The 14,864-nt window shown below is 45.0% G+C and overlaps 1 protein-coding gene across 3 annotated transcripts in view; it reads left to right on the forward strand.

Annotated features, from left to right (window-relative positions):
• The window catches only part of LOC147101209 (inactive phospholipase C-like protein 2), a 221,781-nt gene that overhangs the window by 107,374 nt on the left and 99,543 nt on the right, over positions 1–14,864 (forward strand). The window contains exons 1-2 of one of the 3 annotated variants that reach the window (XM_085966462.1): positions 13,103–13,308; positions 13,425–13,677. The exons of the other annotated variants lie outside the window; for them this stretch is intronic. The gene's annotated coding sequence lies outside the window, so the exon portion shown is untranslated. Of the gene's footprint in view, positions 1–13,102; positions 13,309–13,424; positions 13,678–14,864 lie in introns of those variants that run through there. 3 annotated transcript variants of the gene reach the window in all.

Raw genomic sequence — 14,864 nt, forward strand, 5'->3', positions numbered from 1 at the left:
CCAGACGTCCCAAAGCGCTTTACAGCCAATGAAGTACTTTTGGAGTGTCGTCACTGTTGTAGTGTAGGAAACGCAGCAGCCAATTTGCGCACAGCAAGCTCCCACAAACAGCAATGTGATAATGACCAGATAATCTGTTTTAGTGATGTTGATTGAGGGATAAATATTGGTCAGGACACTGGGGATAACTCCCCTGCTCCTCTTTGAACTAGTGCCATGGCATCTTTTATGTCCACCTGAAAGAGTAGACGGGGCCTCGGTTTAACATCTCATCCGAAAGAAGGCACCTCCGACAGTGCTGTGCTCCCTCAGTACTGCACTGGAGCGTCAGCCTAGATTTTTGTGCTCAAGTCTCTGGAGTGGGACTTGAACCTTCTGATTCAGAGGTGAGGATGCTACTAACTGAGCCCCTAGCTGGGGAGAAGAGGGGACAACATCAAGAAGGGAATGACTATTACATTGAGGCTTAGATCATAGAGTCATACAGCACAAAAGCCAATTTGGCTCATCGTGGAACTGGCGGCTCTTTGAAAGAGCAATCCAATTAGTCCTACACTCCCATTCTTTACCTGTAGCCTTGCAAATGTTTCCATTTCAAGTATATATCCAATTCCTCTTTGAAAGTTACTATTGAATCTTTAACTATATACAAGGACTTGTAATATATAACAGCAGTGCAAACATGGTTTATGTTGTATAAAAATAACTCTGCCATTTTCTGCTCCCAAGCTCAAGGCCCAGAAATGAGTTCACTTCCAAACTCAAACAAGGAAGTTCTCCATTCTTGACAACAGCTCTCTTAACAACCTTCATCCATCTCCTGTACTTTTCCATTGCCAATTGCCAGGCCATTGGAAACTGACACCATTTAATTCTTGCTTCGATTCTGGTCTTGCTCCATCCTCAGTCCATTCCCCTCCCTGTCCTCTCTTCCCTACATGATTGCTCCACTACCCAGGCTGTGCCCCCAGGAAGCAATGCCACGAGAGATCGGTCAATCTCTAACGTTCACCTGGTTGTCTTTGCTGAAGGTCTTCTAATTGTCAAATATTAAAGCCAAACTGAAATGGCCCTTCAAGATCAGGAGGGGGGGCTGACAAAATGAAGGTGAAGAGAGCTGGGTTCTATTCAAGCTTCTGCTGGAGTTTCAGGCGGAGACCCAACATGTCCTGAAAGTGGCAGAGTTGCCAGCAGTATAATCTCCAGGTCATTGTGAGCTAGAACAAATGTAATCCAAACATAACTGAGCCAAGGAAGTCATTACTGCTGTTTATATGGCACTACTTTTATTAGCTTGTAGAAATGACTAACTCAAGCCAAAATCATTGGGGCCAGAAGAGTTTTGGGTTTTTAAAAGAAAAAAATGGTTTACTTGCAAGAAGCTCAACAAGAAATGAGCTAAAATAGTGAGGCTATGGGGTAGACAAAATGATTTCAAACTTTACAATTCATTCTTAAACATTTCTCACTCATCATAAATATGGTAAGATGGGTGAGAATATGGCATGGAACACGTATCTTGCAGCTTTTTTTCCCACTGGGATTTGATTGGGGGAAAATGAAGTTGGAGAGGAAGGTATTGTGTAATATGATTGAGTAACAAAACTATAACGAAAGTAGAAAATAACCAATCATTAAAGGAGACAACCACAGTCTTAAACAAATGAAACCATGTAGTGTGCTATTGAGTCAGACACGACCAGGAAGTTCCCAAGCTTTATTTCTGGTTAGTGATGAATTAGCAGATCTACGTTGGGGTGCTGTAATGACCCTCGGCACCCATGGGCTGGAAAGGGGGAAAAGCTCAAGTCCGTGATTCTGTTCCCAGTTGCTGCTTGGTGATCCCTGCTGGAAAGTGTCCGTGTGTGGCTCTAGGGGGAGAAGAGGATTGGGCTCAATTGTGATGCAGCCCAGTTTAACAGCCTGTCAGCACTCACTGTTTAGGCTCACATGAGAAGAATGGCCTCTTGGCGGAGGTACCAGATGACAGCTTGAACCCAAAAACTCTGAATGACTCGCTTTATCGGGCGAAGAGAAAAGAGGGGGGAGGAGACTCATTTTCAACCGACAGTCGATTCAAGTGAAGTGCCAGCGCTCTACAAGTTCGACTCATAGAACTTTTGTTTTCTTTCCCCCCTTTCCTCTGTTCAGTTACCACGCACCATAGACGAGAGGACAACCTGCTCCCAGCCCACCCTAATCCCACTTTGAAACTGGCCTTTCGAAAGTGTACCGAGCAGACTGGGGCTAGCTCACCCTTTGATTTTTGTCTCCCCTTTCTCCAAATCTCTCCAGGGCAAGCACTTGGTACCTCCCAATGGTGACATGGCTGAGGTTAGGAGCATGGTATGATGGTCTATGTGAGGGAACCCATGTCTCATTAATCCATTGCGCTACAGCCTGGAGTCACAATGCCATGTACTCATTGTTGTATAATTTCTTCATACAGTTAATCAGTATGCGTTTTTTTTAAAGAAAAGTGTTAAGTGTGGCTATAGAAACATAGAAGATAGGAGCAGGAGTAGGCCATTCGGCCCTTCGAGCCTGCTCCGCCATTCAATGTGATCATGGCTGATCATCCAAATTCAGTACCCTGTCCCTGCCTTTTCCCCATATCCCTTGATCCCTTTAGCCTCAAGAAATATATCCAACTCTTTCTTGAATATATTTAATGAACTGGCCTCCACCGCCCTCTGTGGCAAAGAATTCCACAGGTTCACCACTCTCTGGGTGAAGAAATTCCTCCTCCTTTCAGTTCTAAATGGCTTACCCCTTATCCTTAGACTATGACCCCTGGTTCTGGACTCCCCGGCCATCAGAAACATCCTTCCTGCATCTAGTCTGTCCAGACCTGACAGAATTTTATAGGTTTTGATGAGATCCCCTCTCAATCTTCTAAACTCCAGTGAGTATAAGCCCAATCGACACAATCTCTCCTCATACGTCATTCCTGCCATCCCAGGTGTCAGCCTGGTGAATCTTCGCTGCACTCCCTCCATGGCGAGAACGTCCTTCCTCAGGTAAGGTGACCAAAACGGCACACAGTACTCAAGGTGCGGTCTCACCAAGGCCCTGTACAACTGTAGCAAGACATCCTTGTTCCTGTACTCGAACCCTTTTGCTACGAAGGCCAACATACCATTTGCCTTCTTAACCGCCTGCTGCACCTGCATGCTTACCTTCAGCGACTGGTGCACAAGGACACCCAGGTCTCTTTGCACTTCCCCTTCTCCCAATCTATTGCCATTCAAATAATAATCTGCCTTCCTGTTTTTGCCACCAAAGTGGATAACCTCACATTTATCCACATTATAGTGCATTTGCCATGTTTCTGCCCAATCACCCAACCTGTCCAAATCGTACTGGAGTTTCCCGACATCCTCCTCGCAGCTTATCCTCCTCGCAGCTTACCCTCCCGCCCAGCTTTGTGTCGTCTGCAAACTTGGAGATATTACATCCAATTCCCTCGTCCAGATCATTAATATATATACCAGAGGGTTACTTCTAAATTTATTTTTGGGTATTTTTTCATTCACTGGATGTGCGTGTTGCTGGCAAGGCCAGCATTTATTGCACATCCCTGATTCTTTAAGTTGTCATAGTTGCATTTGGAAGCACATTCCTTCAGATCAACTGGAATGAAAGACACGACCAGGTCTGCCAGCCCCTGGATTATGCAGGTGGCCAGGAATGTGCAGCTGCAGTTTGTTCACATCGAATATAACTGCTCTGGCAAGGCAGTAGGAATGCAACTCTGCTTGAAACTAGTTTAAAAAGAAATGGTTGTTTACATCATTTTTTGTTGTGAGGTTGTTGGTGGTAGAATCAGAATGTTAACCGTTCTGCTGTCAGTCTTGCTAATTAAAGGAATACCATTCCCTTGCCTCTTACTTGTTCAGTGTTTCTGTTTTTAACTTGCTGTCATTTGGCAGGCTGCAGGAATAATAGCCTTTCAGAACACTTTGAGTGAGTGCACACTATGGACTACAACGCTGGTCAAATCTGAACAGAATAAAAATGTTCACTTAACAGGAATGATACGGGTAACAGAGATAATTATGTTAACATAAAACGGTTTTGAACTTTTACTTTTAAAAGAATGAGTTGTTCAGTGTGTACTGGACTGTTTCTTAATGTATTTGTTTCACTTCATTGACGGTGTTTAACAGCCTAATCAAGACATCACCTTTGGAACCGTACTACCCTTTCGAGAGAAGCCGCGCTGAGCGACGTACTGTTTCTGTTGGCGTGTCTCTTGCTGCCCTAATCAGAATTTCTAGATGACTGTTTTTGTTTTAGACAGATCTTCCCTTTGTCTTGAAGAGATTACGCCACCCATCTATCTATATATAAACGTTTTGAGAATGTCTGTCACACTCCAGATGTCACACTTTGTGGGAAAAAAACATCAAACCACAACTGCAAAAGCTTTGGGGGGGGAGGGGGGAGAGGAGAGGAGGAGTGTATGGAAAATGCAGTTCTTCTAACCTTGAGGTAATCTGGAGAGGAGCCAAGCAGTTGCCAATCTTGGGAAACATTAGTCGCTTATTGACCTCCAGACCTATTTAGATCACTTCTCTCTGGAGTATCTGAGGAGTGGCTTTAAAAAAAAAGTCAGGCCAGGTTAGCAGCTAAACATCACAACTGTAGTCGAAACCTCAAACTATCTGAGTAATTTCAGCAGCAGCTAGTGTAGATAAGCCCTGGTACCAGTTTAGGTGTTTATTTTATGATGGCCTCAATAGGGAATTTAGAAGAAACTTCTTTACCCAAAGAATGTGGAACTCGCTACCAGAGAGAGTGGTTGAAGCGAATAGTATGGATACATTTAAGGGGAGGCTAGACAAGCATATGAGGGAGAAGCGAATAGAGGGTGATGCTGATAGATTTAGATAAGGAAAGACTGGAGAAGGCTTATGTGAAGCATAAACGCCGGCATGGACTGGTTGGGTCGAATGGCCTCTTTCTGTGCCGTATATCCTATGTAATCCAATGTAAATCTTTCAATAGGATAAGGAATGCTCCATTCTGCAATGCTTGTACACTACGCAGATGCAGACTGCTAAAACAGCATGGATTTAGTGGGTTTTTTAAGTCTCTGAATGTGGGTGATGCTAGCAAGGCCACATTTATTGCCCATCCATAGTTGCCCTGTGAAGATGGGGTTGGGCCACCTTCTAGAACAGCTGCAATCCTTGATGGTGTCAGGTAGGGAATTCCAGGATTTTGGCCCAGCTTTTGAGGAAGGAATATCTGTATATATGGCGTATGACTTAGAGAGAAACTTGGAGGTAATGGTGTTTCCATGACGTTACTGCTCTTGTATGTCCATAATGTCACCACTTTTTCAAGGCTGGAAAGCCACGACTTTTCCAGTCTTTCTTCATATCTCAATTCTCCTACGCTAGCGATTTGTCTCTCTTCTGAACTCTCTCCAGGGCTCAAACGTCTTCCTTGGGTCTCAATGACCAGAATTAGACATAGTACTCAAAACGCAAGCGTGCCTTCATATGTGATGATGAACTCGTATGAAAATGAAGAGCAGCTATTTTCAGTGGGTAATGCCATTGCTAAGCAAAATCATTGTACTCCTTGGATACTGTACAGAGCATCAGCTGACCAAAATTGGAAAGACATTTTACATTCTGTGTAGAAGCCTTCGGGTAAACATACAAACATAAAAGATAGGAGCAGGAGTAGGCCATTCGGCCCCTCGAGCCTGCTCCGCCATTCAATGAGATCGTGGCTGATCATCCAAATTCAGTACCCTGTCCCTGCCTTCTCCCCATATCCCTTGATCCCTTTAGCCTTAAGAAATATATCTAACTCCTTCTTGAATATAATTAATGAATTGGCCTCTACTGCCTCCTTTGGCAGAGAATTCCACAGGTTCACCACTCTCTGGGTGAAGAAATTCCTCCTCCTCTCTGCTCTAAATGGCTTACCCCTTATCCTTAGACTGTGACCCCTGGTTCTGGACTTCCCGACCATCAGGAACATCCTTCCAGCATCTAGTCTGTCTAGTCCTGTTAGAATTTTATAAGTTTCGATGAGATCCCCCCGCATTCTTCTAAACTCCAGTGAGTACAAGCCCAATCGATCCAATCTCTCCTCATACGTCATTCCTGCCATCCCAGGTATCAGCCTGGTGAATCTTCGCTGCACTCCTTCCATGGCAAGAACATCCTTCCTCAGATAAGGCGACCAAAACTGCGCACAATACTCAAGGTGCGGTCTCACCAAGGCCCTGTACAACTGCAGCAAGACACCCTTGTTCCTGTACTCAAACCCTCTCGCTACAAAGGCCAACATACCATTTGCCTTCTTAACTGCCTGCTGCACCTGCATGCTTACCATCAGTGACTGGTGCACAAGGACGCCCAGGTCTCGTTGCACTTCCCCTTCTCCCAATCTCTTGCCATTCAGATAATAATCTGCCTTCCTGTTTTTGACACCAAAGTCGATAACCTCGCATTTATCCACGTTATATTGCATCTGCCATGTTTCTGCCCAATCACCCAACCTGTCCAAATCATCCTGGAGTTTCTCTGCATCCTCCTCACAGCACACACGCCCACCCAGCTTTGTGTCATCTGCAAACTTGGAGATATTACATCTAGTTCCCTCGTCCAGGTCATTAATATATATTGTGAATAGCTGGGGTCCAAGGACCGATCCCTGCGGTACCCCACTAGTCACTGCCTGCCACTCGGAAAAAGAGCCGTTTATTCCAACTCTGCTTTCTGTCTGCCAACCAGTTCTCTATCCAAGTCAATACCTTGCCCCCAATCTCGTGCCTTAATTTTACACGCTAATCTCTTATGCGGGACCTTATCGAAAGCCTTTTGAAAATCCAAATGCACCACATCCACTGGTTCTCCCTTATCTATTTTACCAGTTACATCCTCAAAAAATTCCAGTAGATTAGTCAAGCACGATTTACCTTTTGTAAAGCCATGTTGACTTTGTCTGATCTGGTCACTTTTTTCCAAGTGCTTTGCTATTACATCCTTTATAATGGACTCTAGCATTTTCCCCACTACCGATGTCAGGCTTACCGGTCTGTAATTCCCCGTTTTCTCTCTACCACCCTTTTTGAACAGTGGGGTAACATTAGCTATCCGCCAATCCATGGGTACTGTTCCAGAGTCTATCGAATTTTGGAAGATGACCAGCAATGCATCTACTATTTCTAGGGCCACTTCCTTAAGTACCCTAGGATGTAGATTATCAGGCCCTGGGGATTTATCGGCCCTCAATCCCATCAATTTCCCTAACACCATTTCCCTACAAATACTGATTTCTATCTGTCCGCTGACTGGGACTCGGCGGCCATAGAAATCTGCTGGTGCGCAGGCAGGACTGGGAGAGAGCAACGCCGCACCGTGTCGGGGTGGATGAAGCTCTCTGTGCTCCCAGAGTCAAAAAGGCAGTTTATTGCATAGCCGTTTACCTTAACGTCCATTTTGGACCGAGCTAGTTGGTGCGGTCTCGTTTGGTCCAGCGTAACAGAGGCCAGCGTAGGGGTCGGTGTGTCGCTGCGGGTATCAGATGGGGGGGGGGGGGGTTGGCGGCCTGCTGCATCCCGGCTGGTGTCCAAGATGGCGGCGTCCATGATTCCCATGTGGCTGGAGTCGTCCAAGATGGCTGCTGCTGCGGTGGTTCGCACATGGCTGGGGAGGCCCAAGATGACGGCCCACACGCGGCGCTGTTGGGGGCCCAAGATGGCGGCTCGCACGGCCCACACGCGGCGCTGCTGGCATTTGGGGTGGCTTTGGCCTTGCAGACGCTAGCGTAGTGTCCCTTTTTCCCGCAGCCCGAGCAGGTCGCATTCTTCGCCGGGCAGCGCGCTCTGGGGTGTTTGGCCTGGCCACAGAAGTAGCATTTCTGGCCTTGGGATACTGCTGTCTGGCTTTGGGACACTTCTGCGGTGGTTGGGCCGTTGTTGGGGTGGTACGGTGCTATGGGGCTGTCCTACCGTGTCCCAGGTTGTCGTTCCCTGCGGCGTCCACGGTGCAGAGGAGTAGGCATCCATGCCCCGGTAGGCTGCGTCCAGCGTTAGTGCGATTTCGGAGGCTTTGTCGAGGGTGAGGTCACTCTGCTCCAGCAGTCGCTGTCGGGTGTAGTTGGACCTGTGGCCCGCTACGAAGGCATCCCGGATCAGTTCCTCCGTGTACTTAGTGGGTGTTACCGCCTTACACCCACAGGCCCGGCCAAGCACGGACAGTGCTTGGAGGTATTCCTAAGTCGATTCCCCAGGTTGTTGCTTGCGACTCCCCAGGAGGTGCCTGGCATAAACTTCGTTCACAGGACGCGTGTACTGGGTCTTGAGGAGCTGGAGGGCGGCTGTGTACGAGGTCGCGTCCCGGATGACTGAGTACACTCGGTGGTTCACCTTGGAGATCAGGACAGACAGTTTGTCCGCATCCGTTGCGACCGCAGTGGAGGCAGTCAGGAATGCCTCGAAGCACATGAGCCAGTGAGCAAACTTGGTGGAAGCGTCCGCTTCCCGACTGTCCAGGTCCAGGCATGCTGGTGTGAGGATCTTCTCCATTATAAAAAATTTAGTTAATAAAATTGATGCGCCATCAATTACTCAAAAGACTGAGGTTAAGCGAGTAACAACCAGGCTTTTATTAACTAAAGAATGAAGGTCTAGTCTCGAGTGGTCGACCCGTCCAGAACACTAAGGGACTGGGAGGTAGTCACTTATATACCTGGAATAGTGGGAGGAGTCAGCCGAGGCATGTCCAGACCTGTACCTAGTGGAATACACATACACGTACAGACAGGTATAACAGTGGTTTACCACAACCCTATGTTCCCCGACATCTTTGGGAGTTTGGTTCTGTCTTCACAAAGGAGGACACAAATAAAGTATGTATTTAATTGGTCTGCCATTTCTTTGTTCCCCATTATAGATTTTCAACTTGCTGCTTTGGCGTAAACCGAGTGTTGTGGATCTGCCACTCATTATAGAAATGAGCCGAATTTCATTTCAATTGAAAATGGTGGCAATGAAAATTGGGTGGTTTGTATAGAGGGCAGCTGATCCACATTGCCAGTTAATAAAAAGAAAAGAAAGATTTTTATGTCCATAGGATGTCCCAAAGCGCTTTACAGCCAATGAAGTAATTTTGAAGTGTAGTCACTGTTGTAATGTAGGAAACGTGGCAGCCAATTTGCGCACAGCAAGGTCCCACAAGCAGCAATGTGATAATGACCAGATAATCTGTTTTAGTGATGTTGATTGAAGGATAAGTATTGGCGAGGACACTGGGGATAACTTGAAGACCATTGCGTTAGGTGATATCAACTTTCTGTATTTGATAAACTGGGTCTAGAAAGGTCCTCTGCCCTAAATCATATTTTATAACACTTGGGAGTGATGTTTGCAAAGCTATGAAAGTTCTTGTTGTGAAGACAGAGAGACACACATGCCAGCAGCCTTTAATTTGTTTCAATTATTTTTCAAACTAACTCCATCAACCTGGATAGGAAATGTGGGGTTCATTTACTGTGCAAGGTGAGGACCTTTCACAGGCCCAGTGTAATCAACGCAAAGACATGCCATTTTGTGTAAGTTTGCCAACAGCAGCCTATGGGCCACATTAGACCCTGAACCCTGGCAATCCAGCCTTCAAAGTCTGGGTAACTCAGTACTATTTGTGCTTTTTAATTTCTGTTTGAACTTTGTGGGCCTGAAGGTTTGGAAAGGGCTGTTCTTAGCTCGATCTTGTAATTTGAACTTGAGATACATGCAAATTAATAGGAATGTAGATTTAAAAACGATGACTCTTATATGTACCCATCTAGTCCATGAAGACAAAAGCCTTGGACATTCCTAGTCTACGGCATTGCTTAAAAAGATGTATATTATTGTTTTGAATTTAAAATAAAAGAAGTTCCTCACCAATGTTTACCCTTCCCCTGCTCTCTGACCGACAGACTCCTTGCTATGGTACCATTTGATGGGCACTGTTCATTTGGCTATTATTCTTGTCTGACCCTTGAAAGGGAGGAATGCCTGGATGTCTTTACTGAGGTTCCTTGGTATCACCAGTTGGAGTGTTTGAGTACCGCTGTAGAGGAGTGACTATGGGTACCAATACAAGTAACAGACTGTGTGCAGTGATATCAATTGCAATCTATTAACACGTACACAATGTGACATCAACAGATTCATCTGAATAAATGTAACATTAATTTAAAGAGATGGAAAACTGAGCCATTTACTTTGCCTTCAGGCCAATGCGTATCATTCCTTTGAATTGAAACCATAGCAAACAGTGGAGACCCTTTTATTATTTTGATTCTAAGTTTTGCTCTGAATATGTTGCCGAGTACTCTTAGCTTTTGCGGTTTTATGTTACCTGACATTGAAGAAAAAATGACAGCGTGGGTTAGCTAGAGAAGCTGTGCAATCAATGACAAAGACTTTTGTGAAGGCTTCTTCGCAACATCTATATTCGGGATTTTACTAACTCATTGTTGAGCAATATATATATCCGTGAATTGATTTAGAGCTACTAAGAATGTGTTTTCGTACCCCCCTTCCTGAAGATCTCCCAGCATTTCCCCAACTAAGAGAGTGAGTCGGCAGCCGGGGACTAAATCACATGCTCTGGCCCTAGAGCGGTACCCACCAATGGCCTTTGGACTCTCCCTTTGAGATTCCCTCTGGGGGGTGGTGTGGCCTCTGGCCAGTACCTCCATCTTATAGAACAACTGAAGCTTGAAACTGCTATTGTGGGAGTCATTGCCAAGTACCTCTATTGTAACATTCTGGACCGCTTATTAGTGTCCCAAGATAATATTCCACCACATTACACATCATTTACAGTTACTGTGAACTTGTGCCTAGAGTTTTGTGGTATTTTACTGTTCTGATGACCTAATTTATTCTAAGAAGTACCCTTTGGGGATTGGTGAAAACTGGGAACATTTTGAAATAAATAATAAAGGAATATGATATCATAACTCCTAAGTGCTGAGGAATCCATGATGGGGTTTAAATGAACTGATAAAACTGTTTATTAACTGAAGATTTATATTCTATAATAATACAGCAGTGGGTAGTAAAAAGTAAAAAACACTATATGGGCAGTGGGTAAATGTTTGAGCAGCCTTTTATGACTCTTTGACATGTTTGTAGTACTTTGGAGACCTGATAGCCATTAATGGGAATGTTTATTTCAATGTATTAGGCTGTGTTTAAAAAAAAAAAGAAAATGTTCTGCAGAATCATCTTCCCTATATTCTGATCTTTGTCACTTTTGCACCCACCAGTGTGCTGAATGTCGCTAGGTGATGATGACCGGCCCCTGGTGGGTTTAAAGGTTTAACCAAATCAGGCAGGAATACAGCTGCAGGACTGTGTGCAATTTTTTTTCCTGAGCATTCGGAAAAGCCTTTTAATGAGGAACTAAACTCAGTGGTATAGTCATGCCTTGCACGAAATGACTCACATTTTTCCCCCCATTTAATTATTGTGATCTTTGCTCAGCTGCCTCTTATCTGTCTCTTTAGCACGCTCTGTACTGATTATTAATGTCATAAAAATAATTAGGCTGCAGATCACGGGACAGGGAGTGCTTGCGTGCCATAACTTCTTATAACCATTATGGGCAGAAACATTGGATTATTAAAAGTTTGATTGGGCAAAATCTTTTTTTTAATCAATTAAACCTACAGTGGAGTGACTCTTGCAGAAAAAGAGCGTTCACTTGGACTGCAAGAATAATTCAGCGTGCTTGCTGTTTATTTTTATTCAGTGGATTCAACCTCTAAAATACTTGTTGGTTATGGTCACCATCCTTGTTATCTGTCTGCAATTATTACACTTAACACGGTTGCCCAGATCTGCTGACCACTTGCCACCCTCGATCTGTGTAACACCCTAACATCCATTCATCTCTCGTGCCCTCAACTTACGTAACTGTACCCACTTATAACTAATAGCAGTGCTTTGTGGAAAGTGTGTGGTACATCATCTGACTTATTTAGTCCTCTCGGGTTGTCATTACATCGGATAACTGATATCACTGTGGATTCAGAGTTCTTGTATAAACCCTGCCCTATGACTTCAAATCATACAGCACAGAAGGAGGCCATTCGGCCCATCCAATTAGAGCTATCCAATTAGTCCCACACCCCTGCTCTTTCCCCAAAGCCCTGCAAATTTCTCCTTTTACAAGTCTTTATCCAATTACCGTTAGAAAGTTACTATTGAATCTGCTTCCACCACCCTTTCAGGCAGTGCATTCCAGATCATAACAATTCGCTGCGTAAAAAAAAAACACTCCGCATTGCCCCACTGGATTTTTTGCCAATTATCTTCAATCAATGTCTTCTGGTTACTGACCCTCCTGCCAGTGGAAACCGTTTCTCCTTATCTACTCTATCGAAACCACTCAGAATTTTGAACACCTCTATTAAATCTCCCTTTAACCTTCTCGGCTCCAAGGAGAACAATCCCAGCTTCTCCAGTCTCTCCACATAACTAAGTCCCTCATCCCTAATTCACATTTAAATAATAAAGCTGATAGTATAGGTTTTATGCAGGTCATTGATTACAGCATTTGCAAGACAAGTTGTTAGCACTGTAAACTCTGAGTCAGAAGATTGTGGCCTAGAAATCTGAAGTGTTGGCGCTGGCCATTAAGACCTGCTGGCAGCTGCCTCACTTCCACCCGCTGCTGGCAGGTCCTGTGGCAGTCATCATTTTCGACTGGGGGGATATGTAGATTATGCAGATCGTGACATCAGTGAGTATGCAACGCTCACCTGACGCTCGATCTGCTATTTTCGTGTTCGCTGCTCCACTTACCGGCCTCTGTTAATTACGACCAGCTGATCAAGCGTTCACACGCAGGAAGGAGCCTCCAGCAGCGCTATTTAAAGGGATCATCAGCAACAACTTGCAGCTGAAATGCTTTTTCAGCTTGACTGGCTCGGTGTAACTTTCTGCAACTCTTGCAGCTTTCTAAATGTATCTCAATTCCCTATGGTAACGGGGAGTGTTGTTGTAAGTGGAGAAGCCTTCATTCTTCTTTAAAGGCTTTTGCTCGCAACACTTGCTCACACTCGTGGGGGGGGGGGTGGGGGGGTAGCTCTACTGGCAGTCCCCCTCGCACTCTAGTATCTTCGGGAGAGGGAGCGGAGGCAGCGAAGAAGAGGAAAGATGCGCGCAGAGGGAGGAAGAGGAGTCGTCGATGGAACTGAATATCGGGCGCTGCGTATAACGGACGGCTGATCGGATACCGCCCGTTTAGCGTCACCACCCGAGATGAATTTCTAGGCCTGAATGTTAGTGGGTTATTTGTGCAAGACATCACATGTATGCTCTTGCCAAGTGCCTGCATGCATTCACTTTCCAGTGAATGGCAGCCCTCGCTGATTTTTTTTTTTGCTCTCTATCCCAGGACACTGAGGCCAATTGTGAATCCTCTGGCTGCGATCAGCTAACTCGGCACCGACTGTGGACGGAACCAGGGGCCTTCCTGATCTGAATTGTTGATCTTTTCACTGTTTTAAACAACCGAGCTTTTGGGGAGCTCCGCTAAAACTTTCAATGAATGTTGCATTGTCTATAAAACATAACCTTCGTTATTTGTGAGAAATGAGCAAGATTTGAACACACGCTAAAGGTGGCAATGAAGCTTCCCGCGTTTATAGGTTTGTTTCATATACTGAAATAAATAGTGACTGTTATTTAAGCTGCAGATAGAATAATTAGGGCAGAGTCACAGCCTTTTGCCATTTGATGCTCAGAATAAAGGGCCGATTATATTTGCACTGATCCGTTCTGACAGCAGCTCCGTGGGAACAGGATTCACTTCCTGAATTTTAACCAAGTTCACACGTGCAGCTACACGAGCGAGGAGCCAGTCCGGCTGCTTGGCAAATGAGAGACTGCTGCTCAGACAGCATGGCTTTCATGATTGTGAGGTAATGCCACTGGGGGAGCGGGGGGGGGGTGGATGAAAAAAAAAGACAACATCTATTAGCTCCAATAAAATTGCAACCTGGGGATTAGAGCACAATGTTTTTTTTTTAAATAATAAACTCCAGTCAGTGCCTGGGGCTATTAGTTCATCAATATGGTTTACAAGGAAAGAACTGAGGGAAGGCCCTTTCACTTAAGCCTGAGGCAAACTGGGGAATACCGATTGGATCCAAAGCTGGAACAAGACCAGACAATACAGAATCAATACTTCATACGAGTGTTTTCTCCGACTCCGGAGTACCATCACTTTTCAAAAGCAGTTTATGCATGCCCATTCTGAAACAGATCTGTGGCAGTTTTTCTTTTGTGGTTCTTGCTAGTCTCCCTGGTCTTGGGACACTCTGGTCCTGATCCGAAAGCTTTCCTCGTGTATTGAGGTGGTTTTATCACCGTGTTAATAAGTAGCAGCGAGGATCCCAATATTCCCCTTAAACAGCGAGGGAAGAGTGACTGTGTGGCCCTGTGATCTGACGCGAGAGTTCCACAGAGGTAGGGCAGTGTCAGGGTGCCACGAAGACCTTTAGGAATACACCACAGCAAAGATACCATCAATCGGCCAATGCAACTGTTTCCATATAAAAACATGTCTTAACGTATGACCGCGCCTTTGTATAATTACCAAAGCGCAGTATTGGTGCTGTATGTGGTTGGCTTGTGGATAATGAAAACCAAGTGACCTGCTTTAATCTATATTTTAAATAAGATTAGCAACTTTTTACTGGGAGTCTTTCATCGAAACCAATTTAAAGGTTTGTTTACATTTTTTATATCATTTGCCCTCAATGTGTGATACCCAGTAGCAGCAAAAATTGAGCTGTGATAATGATTCCATAATAAGGCGGATGTGAAAATATCT

The sequence above is a fragment of the Somniosus microcephalus genome, chromosome 24 (genome assembly GCF_052327205.1).
Source record: "Somniosus microcephalus isolate GS21.2 chromosome 24, FLI_Smic_1.0, whole genome shotgun sequence".
NCBI lineage: Eukaryota > Metazoa > Chordata > Chondrichthyes > Squaliformes > Somniosidae > Somniosus > Somniosus microcephalus.